The sequence below is a fragment of the Apis dorsata genome, unplaced genomic scaffold, assembly GCF_000469605.1.
Source record: "Apis dorsata unplaced genomic scaffold, Apis dorsata 1.3 scaffold_651, whole genome shotgun sequence".
In the NCBI taxonomy this organism is placed as follows: Eukaryota; Metazoa; Arthropoda; class Insecta; order Hymenoptera; family Apidae; genus Apis; species Apis dorsata.
Window position 1 is genome coordinate 504,230 of NW_006263842.1, and position 15,033 is coordinate 519,262.

The following is a 15,033-nucleotide window of genomic DNA, read 5'->3' on the forward strand; positions in this document are numbered from 1 at the left end:
TCGAGCGAAGACTCCCGTTTGTTTCCCGACCGGCAGGATTTAGTCTCGACTCGTGCATACCCCATCGTGCATCTTCCAACACAAACAACCGAGATATTGTTTTCGCGTGCGCGGTTTTCTTCGGTCGTTAGGGAAGATTCCGACGAGCTACTCCATAGGGAGTGAAGTGGTTCAGGGGAGAGAGTCCTTTCCATACACAATTCCTGTACCGTGTCCTCCCGTTGCGTGCTCTTTAATTGAAAGTTGTTCGATGCTCGCGTCAAATAGGGCAGGAACGTGTCTACTTGTTAATTTCGACGAGTTTCGTTGACTCCTCCAAATATTATTCTTAAGTATTTCTTAAATAAATTTCTTAAATAATATTCAATACGACCTTTGTGCATTCGTCTCATTCATTTTCGTAATCTTTAATTGATCTACTATTGTTTTCGATTCTTCCAAATGTGTCATTTTTCGAAATCTCTCTATTCTATCCATCGTACTCTCTGAAATACTATTCATACTGGTGAAAAAAAAAAAAAAAAAATTCGTAAAAAGATTCTTTGTCAGACTATGAGAGAGCATCGGGCAAAGAGATTTCTTTTGAATATTCAAACTCGTGAATAGAGGGATGATTCTATCCCTGCGAATGAGATACGTAATTCTTTTCAATATTATTTCAATAATTATGAGATCGCACGAAAGATTGCGAGAGACTTCATTGTCCTTCTCTGTCGTGGACTAGTACGTGCGACCATGTTGACAAATAGATACGTTAGAGAGAAAAAAGCGTTTGAAAATAGATATTCCCCCTCTCCACTTTGAGCAATCAGACATACGTATTCCCCTTCGTGAAACTTTTTTCCAACAGTGGAACAGTAAGTACTTAAGTATAGTAAGTGCTTTGATAGTAAACACATGTCGAGACTGCATCGCGTCTAACAGAGGTAGATAGAATTCTGAGAATTGGAGTCACGTTCTTTAGCGAAAATGGGAGACAATAAGTTTGAATAAGATAAAAAGAACGTGAACTATTCACGTTCGACTATTCGCTAACATTGATGCGCGGCATTACATAAATAAGTAATAAGTTGAAATAGATATATTTAAAATTATATAAGGTATATATGATTCTACGTATAAAATTAATTCGAAAAAGAAATTTTTTTTTAAGACCTCATTTTTGAATAAATCGAGCTTGGAAATTTTTCACATATAAATCAAATTGGCTAATTTTTTATTGAATTCATATTCTATTATGTAATAAAAGAAAAATAAAATAAAATTTTGTTACTTATGCTTGTTTTTGAAAAATCGAAATCGAGAAGACGAATTTTCAAATTCGTTCTCTAAAATTAATTTTTAAATGAAAGATTAGATAAAATTATCTTATTATTATTATTAGCCAATTTCTTATTTGTGTTTAAAAATTATTCAAATTAATCGAATAATGAAATCTTAAATAAAAAATTTTTCGACTTATTTATTTTTATATATGAAACTATATAAACCACGTATAAACCAGCCAATCACTTGTATCACGATTTTAGAAACACTCTATATGAATGGTTATGTGAATGTTTTACTACATGAATGTTTAAATAAAGTTCTGAAAAGTTAATATGAAATTTTGAAGAGAAATAGGCAAATATAAAATTTTAACTTCATTTATTTTATTATTTAATGAAAAATTTTCATTAAATTGAATTCTAAATGTAACTAATAACTCAACTTGATTTGAAAGTATGGAATTTACAATAGAAAAAGATATAAAGAAATATAATATATAATCGATATATAATCGGTATATAATATGATATGATATGATACGATAGTGAAGTATAAGATAAACCAAAGTCGTTTTATACCTGTATTATAGTAGTAAAGAAAAATAGTATAAAAAAAGTATAGTAATAAAGAAAAATGAGAGAAATATATTATTAAATATAATTATTTACTTACATAACTAATAAAACTGATCTCATTTTCACGAGGAAAATATCATAAATCGATATAATTTTTGAAAAATTAAATTAAAAAATATGGAAATTTTATTTTTGGTTGAATTAATTATTCATCACGTTAGTCACTTATTATTCAAATTAATTTTTATCGGTTTTCGTAATACTCCGTATATGACTATTTGAATTAATCATCATTTTCTTATATGAATAATTCTAATGTCACATCAATGTTGACAAAGCAAAAATTTAATTATCTTGCTTCTCTTGATTATATTTATATTGATATTTATGTGATTTTTTATCTAATTAATTATAATCTAAAAAGAAACATAACACGACTTTAAAACAAGGATTCTTTTCTAAGGATTATCAAACCAATTCAAAAGTCATATATAATTATTTAAATCAATGAATTCGTCAAGAATTTCTATCATTTTCGTGTATATTTTGAGATTTATATAGAATGTTTTCAAAATAGTAATGTAATCGAAAAAGAGCTGATTTCTAACAAAAAATAAAATGAAAATTTTTATTGTGAGACTTTATTTTCAAAAATATCATGTACGAAAATAGCACATGCTTGAATATAACATATAGAATATATTCGTTAAATATAGAATATATTATTACATATATACAATTTTATGCAATAATATTAATAAATAAATTTCAAGAATTTATTCAATTTAGTTTACAAAATATTAAAAATCGAATATTAAAAATCGAATATTGAAAAGAAAAAATTTTTATTTCTAAAATATTAAAACAAAAATTTAAAGTAATATTTATCCATATGAGAAATGTTTTTTTAGAAAATCAAGTTTGAAAATTTGTTGGAATGTACTAAGATACAAAATCTCCTTCGTAACCATTAATATTTATATATGTTGTTTATAAATAATGTTAGTTTAATTAATTTTAAGAATTGATAAGCATTTTTATTTTCTTAGTTTATAATAAATTAAAAATATCAGTTTTGATATTCCAGACAAAATTTAGTCAATGAATTAGAATATCATGAATTGATAATAATGTATTCAAATTCTTTGCTTATTTAAATATTTGAACGATATTATCTTTTAATTTATGATGATTAGATATGGTTATTTTTTTTAATTAACTACTTCTTTTATGACTTCACAAACTTGACATTAAATTGTTTATAAATACAACGACGAAATGACAATGACTAGTCATATTGAGTGAACAAAATAGATTGTGTCTAATTGTAAATGCACATGTACAATTAACGAATTTTAGTCAGTTGATGAAAATATTATATCAATTAAAATTATAAAAGAAATATCATATCGGTATAAAAATTTTGATTATGTCCGAAATATTTTGAAATTTTTTATTCGTGAATTATTTGCAATTATTTCTTTTTCATAAAGATAATATAATTTTTTTTTCAATTATTATACTATAAATTTTTATCTTTGAAAGTCAAACTGTGAAACCATTGTCAATTATAATTATTGTATCTTTTTTTTTTAAATTATTATTAATAGTACTATTAATTATTAATATTAATTAAATGTTATAACTTTTTTCAAAAACAAATGAATTATTATCATTATTAATATTAATTACACTATTATACTATAGTTATATTATACTACATATATTATACTATATACTACATATATTATAGTATAGTATAAATAAGTCTAACTATAATACGAGAATTAGTAACTATAATAACTTTATTATATTATATTATATTATTAATTAATCCTAATATGTATTATTTTCTTATACAATTTCTTGATTAATTTCTAATAAAATACTAAAAACTATATATTTATATATAGTTATATAAACTATATATGTATATATTTCTGAAATCAACTTACAAATCGATAACATTGACTTTTTCAACAAAAAATCTTATTCCATTAATTCCCATTCTTTTAAAATCAAAAAAACTTTCGTTTCGGTTTTCATACCACATTTTATATATCAAAAAAATTTTATTCTATATTTTCGTTTTATTTTCAGATCAAAGATCGTTCCTTCGATTGTGCCAAAATTTTAATAACACCCTGTACATCGACCGTTACATTACTCGAGCACGTCCTATCAAGATTACCACGCATCACCTGCGTTCAGGGACACGAAAACTATCACCAAGCAGTTGAATATCATAGCTGTCTTTGGCATAATAACGAGCACGCGAAATCTGCATATAATAGATTATTACGTATAAAGAAGATAGACACGGAGCCGTTGTAAAATTCTTGCGACTATGAAAGCTTCTGACCATCGCTGAAAAAGCTTAGTGAACCGATAAACACCAGAGGATAGAGGATATATAAATACGAGATAATCGATTCTGCAACAGGAGAACTCTATCGTAAGCCAAATCCATGTATAGAAATCAATGAAACCGATAAACGCATCTTTACGACGCTTCGTTTCACAATTTAGTTAATATTATAATAGAATAATAATGTTGTTACATTGATTATAATATTGTAAATTATACATCTTATAATAGAATAAATAACATATGTATAATAAATGTATTATATTATATTAGTTGCAATTCATATTATTGAAATAATTAAAGAGTTTGTGCAAGTTTCATTTAGAAAAAATTAACTTTTCATAATATAATAGTAATAATACTTTATTTATGGATATAATTGGAATTAAATAATAAAAAGATTGTCAATAAACGGAAATTTGAAATGCTGTTACAAGTAAGTTCTTAAGGGTTATTGTTATATGAAAAAAGTTCATATTTATGTAGACATAATATGTAGATATATTATGTAGACATTCATAGATAGTTATTCATAGATAAATATAATTATCAATATAATTATTTGAGTCTAACGATATGCAATATGAAATAATATAAAAATATTTTAAGTACATAAAATTTATATAGTTTTTAATATTACAGAAACAACAGAATCAATAAGTTGATTCTAAATTTTATAAATTAATACAATCAACATATATAACACTGTATTCTTTGAAAATTGCAACAATCCTTCTTATATAACATTTATATCATATTTAATCAATCTCAACAATCTTAAAACAAAAACAAATTTAAATAACCCAAATAACCTTATATGAATACACAAATGTTTCCATCATACTGTTTTTGTTTTTTTTAATATTTGTATAATTCTCTGATTTATTTGTTTCGCATCATTTCAATATAAAACAAATTAACTATGTTGAAGATTGACTGTATATATAAAATCGATTATCATTCTTCTCTATTTAAGAATGCACACTTCAAATAATTTATGAATATTATTATAATTATGACATATAATATACTATAGCAGTGATACTGATATAATCGGATTATTGTTAATTATAATAAATAGAAGACTCTGATAAAGATAATTTAACTTTTCAAATATAAAAATCGAATATACAAAGTGTTTCACTTACTATTTGTTAATTGCAGTTTTAATTAAGAAGACGCATAATACTTCATTCATTATCGATTAAATAAAATAAATCACAAGATTATTAACCAGATAGTGTAAGATTTTTAATTACTGCATTATCGTGATCAATGTAGAAATGATGTAAATTAGATGTAAAAATAGACGTACAAGCAATAGAATCAAAAATAGATAATATACTCTTGTATTAAGAAAATAATCTTCTATTGTTTTAATCACATAAATGGCGATATATCAATATCAAGCGATAATTTCAAACATTTTTTGTCCATAAAGTGATAAAATAATGATTAATTAAAAAAATAATAGATTATTAAATTTAAAATATAAAATAATTTGGATTTTCAATAATAAATAATAATCTATATAAATAATTCTATATAAAGAAATTCTATTTTATTAATCAATAATTTTTTTGTTAACAATATTCTTACCAATATTTTTTATTATATATATTTATCAAATATAAAAGAATTTATAATATATAATTCTTATCTTAAAATCATATTTTTTATTTATTGTTATAAATTATGACATATTACATAATATAATTCATAATCTATTCACAGAGAACTAGATACTAGATATATCTATACATTATATTTTGCATGATTAAACGAATTTTTGCATAATCTTATCTACAATTCGTTTCGGTTAAAAAGTCAAAAGTGAAATAGTTAAGAAATAATATGATAATTTTATCGAAAATTAGTTTATTTTTATTTTTAATTCAATTCTTTGTAAATTTCACTTAAAACTTTATAATATTTTATTTTAAAAATAAAAATATATATATTATATTATAATATATTTTAAAAATAAAATTTTAAACTATATTATAATATGACTTATCTAATGTTAGTAATTATTTTTTTGTAATGTTTTTCTCTAATGTTTGTTTCGTAAGCAAGAATATATGAAAAATAAATTTAATATGATTTTAAAAAAAAAATAAAGAATTACTCAAAAATATTCGTTTTGTTTTTTCCTAACGATTGAGTATTATACATATATATATATATAATTTTTCTTACTCTTGTTTATTGATAAATAAAACTGAATTTTGAGATTGTTATTTCTCTAGTTTTAATTTCAATTTCAATTCAATTTTCAATTTCAAGAAAAATTTCATTAAAAAAAAAAATTTTTTTGATAAAATTACTAGCAATCAAATTTTTATTTATTTAAAAATTTTTTATTTAAAAATTAATAATACAATCTTCATATATACTTACAAAATTTTACACAATTTTCTTATTTAATTGGTTTTTCTTTAATATTGTAAAATTTCTAATAACAAAATTAACCTCACACCGAGCCTTTCAATTTAAATATGTATTTTTTTCATTCTTAGTAGTAAAATTAGTTTAGTAATAAAAGAAACGAGAAACGAAGTTAGAATAGTACTCTTTATCTCAAATCAAACACTTTTGCGAAGTCAAAAAGAAAGGTCGAAGAGAAAATGGAAGATAAAGAATTTCAGAAATTTGACTTGATTGATCAAACAATGGCATGCTCAAGTACTTTATTATTAGTAAGATATTCATTTTTGTTATCGTATTACGAAATTATTGCAAATAAAACTTATTTAATTTTTCTTTGAAGAATTATTTATATAGTCTAAAAATAAATATTCAAAAATATATAAGTATCATAAGTATAAATATGCATGTTACATATAAAAAAAGAAAAATTTAATATATTATTTCATAAATTCTTTACATAAAAGAATTAAAAAACACTTGTTTAATTTTAAGAAATTTTTATATTGGAAATAAATCGGAAGGAAATAATAAAGGAAATAACGAAGATGTATCATGTAACAAGTTAATAAATTTCTTATATTTAAATAATGAAATTATTTATATATTTATAATATATAATATATAATTTTTATATTTCTAAAATAGTAAAATATATATCGATTATTTATAGCAAATATTGTGTATTCATTTTTTGAAAAATTTAACATTTACACGCAACAAATAATTCTTGATTTTTTTGCATAAAAATCATATTTATATTCATTATGTTTTTGTTTATTGTAAATGTTCAAAACATTGCTTTCGGAAATATTAAAAATGGATATATAATATTTGAGCAATCATCGATATATTCTTAAGAAAAGTTATTTTATTTATTTTTTTATTTATACAGTTTTAGTAGCTATGATATTTGAGTAATACATATTATCTTAATATTATTTTTCAATAATATTTGAATATTTAATTTCTTTTTAGAATTCCAAAAGGAGATGTATAGATAGTTATATATTTTCTTTGCGAAATTTATTAGAAAATAAACGAGTTGATTTAATTATAAATTAATCTTTTTTCAATACTAATTTATTTAAAAATTAATCTTTTTTCAATAATATATCAAAATAATCAGATTATTTGATTAATTTGATAATTCTCTATAAAAAAAAGATTCTACAAATAATATTAAAAACAATATTAAAAACATTTTGAATATTTTGTAAATAAGAAAATAAAATAATAATAAATTTCAGAGAGATAATTGTAATCTTTTGCAAAATAAGATGTATAAAATTTATATTATATTTATAAATAACATGTAAATATAATGATTCAATTATTATTGTAATATATAATTATAAAAATTGGAATAAAATGGAAATAAAATGAAACCTGTATATTAAACAAATAAACAAAATTTTTTAGATAATCTATAGAATTTATAAAATATTTAAAAATTTATAAAAATATCAAAAATATTTAATTAAAATATGTATTAAGAGATAATTAGATATAGATCAAATACAGACACTTGCATTCTAAAATTAAATTAAATTATAACAAAATATTAATTTTTTTAAAAATCAATTAACTACTTAAATATATTGATTATTAACAAAATACACATTAACTTATATATAAATTTCTTTTATTTCAAGAAAAAAAGTCAGAAAAATCAAATATCAAATGGGAAAAAAAATGATAAATTAAAAATTCAGAGAAAGAAAATAAATATACTCTTATATCTAAACTTCATATTAATCACACTATGTAATTTTTCCAATAAACTTTCTTATTTTTTTATTTCGCTATTGTCTCGAAAAAATATTTCAAATATTACCTTCAAAAATTATAAAATCTTAATTTGAATAACAACTTCTTATGACGAATATACACGTCATAACGCGGAACATTCCTTCACGACGAATATACTCGTCAAACATAATTAACAGATATAGTGACTATCGTAACTGAATATCAATTACGAAGCGTTACAAATTTCTCGTTAACCACGAAGGATCATCGACGTTCTAAATTTATTACTTCCTCAAAGATTTACCTGGATGTGACGTAACTGTGACGCAACTATCGAGTTCACGAGCTTCTTACCAACTTTATCCTTTCGACTAAAAAAACATGATCGTTTTAAAAACAAGTAACAACTTTCCCTTTGCAATTATTCGAAAGTTTTAATTCACTATTTGATTGGAATTCCTTTGAAAAATCGAATTACACTTATGTACGTATATATAACGTATAATATGCTTTACTTCCGCCAAGTTAACTTAAATTTTAACTTTGATAACAATTTCAATAATACTTACAGATTTTAATCGAGTAAATAAAATTTTTCTACAAGAACTGTAGAGTATCTCAATGTAGCGCATTGTTGAAGTTTTCAACGCGATACCGACACGTGGTAAGAATATCCAATAGGACGAAATTTTGTATTAGCAATTCCAATCACAAGCTTGAGCAACGCGAACTTGCCTCGTAAACCGGCAAATTTCGTTGAATAAATCTATGGTATGAATAATATAATCAAACCACAGAGATATCTTTCAAATATCGAATGATATTTGAAAATCTATAAAAGCAAAGATATTCCAGAAATTTTCTCTTATATCAAATTTCATTTAAAATAAATATCGATAAACGGTAATGATTAAAAACTGCATTAACGGAAGAAAGGTTCTACAATTCGCAATCGTTTAACTAGCACTTTGATTAATCGGAGATTTAAGAACTAAAATTCAACATTGAAAATTCGTAGAATAAAAGAGAATGAAAAATTGCAGGAAAAGCTGCACCTTTATTCTAAAAATATAGCTTTTCGATTAAATCGTTCGAGAGATATAAAAACACGGATATTATGATTTAAAAAAAATAATATTACCATTAATCCTAAGTTATTATGACGTTTCGTAATCTGCAGATATAATTACAATAATCATGTATAATAATATATTATATAATAATTTATAAATACATAATTTATAAATTATAATAATATAATAAATGCTATAATAAATTATCTTTCGAACAAATTTTTTATTCAAAAAATGTTTTAACAAATATTTATAATTGCACTTAAGATATTTATAAAAATCAAATTCATTTTTTTTTAAATTAAGATATATTAATATCTACATCTATAAGAATATTTTTATATTAAAATATTTTTTTTTAAACAAATTCAAATTTCATTTTTGAAAATTTCATTTGAAATATTAATAAACATTTTCGAGAAATAATTTATTTCATTTATAGATTAAAATAAATCAGTATATGTAAATTGTAAAAAATGTAAATTTTAAAAAATATGATAGACATTATAAACACAAACATCAATAGATCACGAGTAACTTCAAAGAGATTTATTATTACCTACGGTCCAGCAGCTGGATCATTTTTAATCCAATTGAATTAGCGATCGATAATAACGCTAATTAGATAACAAAAATTAGATAAATATGAATCTATCTATAGAGCTATAGATCACTTTAGATTTGTAGATTCAGTTATATACCGAGAATTAACCTTTGATAAAGACGAGGATTGGGATTGAAGAAGAAGATAAACTCGACAAAACCAACTTTCTACTTTCCTTTATTCTGAAAACCGAGTTGGGACTAACAGCATTAACAAGATTGGCGAGTTTCTTGAAACTCGTGTAACTGAGCTACCCTTTCACAGATGGCGATACACCCAGCTTGCGATAACTTTCATCGTTTGATATCGGTAAAGAAGATGCCATAAAACAAACCGATTCTAAAATTACGCTCTAACGACCACAATTAACCAATCGTTAAACAATATTCGAATCGATTCTCGAGAAAATTTGGAAAAAACGAATCGAGTATCGTTGTTCCGTTTTACGATAAGAATAAAAAAAGAATAAAAAGAAAAAAAAATAGAGAAGAAAATAGATAGTAATGATTGAAAAGAAAGATGAGAGAAAAACTAAACAAAAATAAAAAAAAACAGATGTAATCGTAATTTCGATCGATCGATTGATAAGATTTTAAAGAAAAGCAAAGATACATGGAGGAGAGATGTAAGTACAGTTAAAAGATAGCGAGATCACCAGCGGGGAAACGAAAAGAAAAGAAGGGAAGAGAGGAGCGGAGATGCGGAGACGCGTGTGGATTCGTTCGGTGGACTGGAGGGTGAATGCCGTCGGCAAGAGGCGAAGGTAGGCGAAAGTAGCAACGCTAGAACGACAGCAGAGAGACAGAGTCGGAGGGTGAAGGTGGGTCGACCGAGAGAGCGATGGAGCGAGAGAGACAAAGCGGCAGTTAGAGTAGGAGGACGAGAAAGCGAGAGGGTTCGAAACGGTGGATGACGTTGGTCGGGGGTGAAGAAGGAAGGGAAATCGCAACGACGATCAATACCTCGCCACGCCTCGCGCCACCACCTATTCCGCTGAAGCGAAGCTTCACTTATCCAACCATTTCGTCTCTCGGTCAAGAATGGAATACCATTCTCTATGCTGTACATATCGCGATTATCGTGTCACTTTGCTTTCTCAATCTTCTTCGCGATTCAGATACATCAGATCGTAAAAACGGAACGCAAACGAAAGTTCTGTTTCTTCGAGCACACTCTTTGTCCATGGTTCCGACACATAGAACCAATGAAGAGAGTTATTTTTTAATGTATTTATCCAGATGATAATTTGTACGAAACGTATAAATAATCAACGAACGTTGTTCTAATTTTTCTGTATGTCGAAGAAAAAAATTCAAAAACGGGGCAAAACGATCGTGTATGCGGAGAAACGCTACAAAGAAGCGGTTAGGTACACATGACCCCGTTCCACGGGGTCACGATACGGGGATGTGCAAAAATCACAAGATGGCAGCACGTTACGGACAAACACAAACACTCTTGTCTTTGTATATTTTATTTTTTTAATAATTTTTACAATATATTAATTATAACATATTTTTTAATATATCGACAATGACGAAGAAATTTAATCGGTTATATCAATCTCTTTTATATACTGTATTCAAATTTTATTGAACGGAACACTTACGCATATTTGGCCTGAATTTCGAGAATCTGTGAGTAAGCATTGATCGGTTTACGATCGAGCGATTGCCACGATGAATGCCAGTGATGTAGTAATATGCATACTCGTAATTCACCTACTTTGGAATCTCATTTAGGATATTGAATAAAAATCCAAAAATTTAGCAAACAAGTGTGAAATTAATATTATTTCGAATAAAATAATAGCATGATACAAAAAAAAGATAAACAAAATAAGAAAAGAAAAAACGCAAAAGTGTCATTGTAACACAATGTGAAAAAATAATAATACAAAAATAAACATAATACACAAAAAACACACAAATATAATATAAAAAATTCAAATATAGAAAAATTCGTTATTTACAGAACTAATAACGAATGAAATTAAAAAATATATATCGAACGATTGTTGACTCGACATTGAAAAGAATATTTTTATTAGCAAAGAGACCACTTAGACCGTTCAACACTCACGTGGTCCATTCAACGAACTGTCTAGAGACTCGATAAGAACGTATAAAGAAAACGTCAGCGATATTGTGATATAACGGAAAAAGTAATAAAAGTTGGCAAGTTATCGTTATTGGAAACTTAATCACAGTGATAAGAGAAAAGTAACAACAAAGAAAATTTTACAAATATGAATATATTAACAAGCCATAACTTATAAATTAAGATCATAGCCATGGTAAAAAAGAAACGAAAATATTATAAAATTGTTGGATTGTAATCGATATACGAATTCGATTTATTGATAGAGAAACCGCCAATGCGAAGAAAGAACGAATTTGTGTTCAGGAAATATGTTGATCACATTAAATGACCACAATAATTTCAAATTAATTTCATATTAAATATGAAAGATACGGATGTATTGTAAATATGTAATCCCATTATTATCATTAATGTCAAAAATTTTTAACTTTTTTTTTAAAAATTTATTTACAATATAAAAATAGCAGAATAATTCTTATATATTGTTGATTCATGAGACGAAAAATGTTTTAAATAATTTATTTTATCGAAAAAATAAACACATCAATAATATGAGTAAATATTAATTTGAATTACTCTTTGTGTTCAAATAAATATTCTTTGTGATGAACGACATGTGACGAAGCGAGAAAGTCTAAATACGATCATCGAACCAAAATTTTTGCACGCCACGCCCACTTTCTACCGAAACCATTTACGCGGTACACTATGTTTGTAAATTATTATTTTTTTTTCTGTTATTCTGAAAAAATAACGTAAAAAATATAAAAGATAAAAAAATCACATTCGCTTGGAGAAAGAAAATAAAGATACAACCGGGCCGAATCTGTGGTTGGAAAACGCGTGGCGCGTGTCGCTTTGCGCCATGCGTAAACAAGCATACCCGTATGTTTTTGTCACGCTCGTTGAACAATCGTAGACACATACGCGATGACAGTTTTGCTATACGATAAGAAAACAAAGAAACGTGTTTTGCGTCGGAAATTGTGTGACAAAGAAGACAAAATCGAAAAAATAGCAAAAGCTAATGCTACTAGTCAATACAAAACATCCGCGAGCAAGCTACGTGGACCGAATTCGAAAAAAACATAAGAATTACGAATAAACGTTATCGAAGACGGGGAATGAAAAGGTTAATGACTTTTGAATACGTCCGCAAGCGAAACATAATACTTTCGATATCGATCGCGAATCGTGATAATCGAGGAAGCCTGATTCGTTCCTTTGAACAAATTACTCGGGGCGGATATAACCATCACGTCGCATCGTGTCCGAGCGATCAGTGGTTGCGAACAAGTGGCCGACACAAAAATAACGCGTGCGACGCGCACCGCGGCTAATGCGCTTTAAGGCAATGTGCTCGCAACAGGAACACCATAAGAGGTTATAGTTTGTCGAATTAACTTGCCTTTTTCCTCGAAAGACGCGAAACTGAAAAAGACAGTGGCGAATAAATATGGAACTGGTGAAAAAAAATCGGTGAAAAAAAAGAGAGCTCGTATATACGCGATATATAATAAGGGGAAAAAAGAAAGAGCAAAAACGGGAGACTGAATAATGTAAGGGGGGACAGAGCGAAAAAGAGATGATGAACGAGGGCGGAAGGGAGGAGAGAGAAGAGATCGGAAGGTCGGATCGGAGGTTAACCTGACAGTTGATGGGATCGATGGTTCGAGCGAATGTAATGAATTGAGAGCAATGAAAACGAAAAAACCGAACATTATATAATAATTGGTAGTACTCACCTCTGGTGGTGGATGCGTGGCAGCCGAGCACAGTAGTGCTAATCGGCGACCGCCGCTAATCACTGCGAGTTCACCGAGTTCACCGAGTCTCCCGCACCAAAATATCTTAGAATTTATCACGAAAACATGATCGGGTAACTTTGATAGAACGGGTAAGGAAGGAGCTCACTCTCGAAGCACCAACACTCGATGACGTCATTCCACCAGCGGCAACATGGAGCCCGAAACGCGATAGGACGCGGGCTCGAGAGACTCGAGTTAGATCGCGCTCGCTCCGAGCTATCCCTTGAGCTAACCTCAAATTGCTTGGTTGTTACTCGCGAATACGCAAACCCTTCGATCACCACCGGTTGACAATGACCAACTCCCGTACACCGACACCTCTTCTCTTCTCTCCTTACCGCACCTCACCGTCCCTCACCACTCCTCTCACCGCTTCTCTTTTTCTTTTCCTCTTACTCTTTCTCTCGAAGCTGTGCTGCGAGGCACACCGTCCGCGACTAAAATCCGCTTCGCTCCGCTCCTTTTTCCACGTGATTTCCAAACCGCTAACAGAGGGCAGTCGCGTGCGCACCCCCCACGACTGCGATTCCTTCACTGCGGGAAACTAGAGATTCGAAATCGAAGCTGCGCGTTGTGCTACCTCCGCTTCTCCTACAGAGGACGTCGTCGAAGCCGAATAAAGCCGATGCGTCGAGTCGTGTTTCGTCGTCGGGAGTCGTGACGAATCGTGCCGGGTCGTTTTTCGTCGTGTTACGTCGTGTCGTGTCGTGTCGTATCGTGTCGCGTCGCTTCAACAACGCCACCGTCCTACTTTTCCTAACCTCGCTTTCTCTCGTACACTAGTTTCTTTTTCACAAATACGCCACGAATTTACGTGAAATCGGAGAATCGCAAATCCTTTTTTATCATTCGAATACAATTCAGCCTATATTTGTGTGTCTCAATTTGCATTCACGTTCATGTTCGCATTCGCGTTCACCTTGTACGCAATTTTTTGTAACTTTTACAGAACTTTCGTGTCTCTGATTACCGACTAAACGAAACGCTCGATTCGACTGGCTCGAATCGACTTGTTCGCCCACTTTGCTTTCTGAACGCGCGCGCGCGGCTACAC

The 15,033-nt window shown here is 27.7% G+C and overlaps 2 protein-coding genes across 5 annotated transcripts in view; one reads left to right on the forward strand and one right to left on the reverse strand.

Moving 5' to 3' along the window:
• LOC102673534 (stress-activated protein kinase JNK) overlaps nt 1-14,965 on the reverse strand; it is a 155,887-nt gene extending 140,922 nt beyond the window's left edge. For all 4 annotated transcript variants that reach the window (XM_006621968.2, XM_031513492.1, XM_031513488.1 and 1 more), the window contains exon 1: nt 13,917-14,965. The gene's annotated coding sequence lies outside the window, so the exon portion shown is untranslated. The remainder of the gene's footprint in view (nt 1-13,916) is intronic.
• The window catches only part of LOC102672993 (peroxisome biogenesis factor 2), a 27,501-nt gene that overhangs the window by 10,885 nt on the left and 1,583 nt on the right, over nt 1-15,033 (forward strand). Inside the window, exon 2 of the mRNA XM_006621964.2 lies at nt 1,003-1,005. The gene's annotated coding sequence lies outside the window, so the exon portion shown is untranslated. The remainder of the gene's footprint in view (nt 1-1,002; nt 1,006-15,033) is intronic.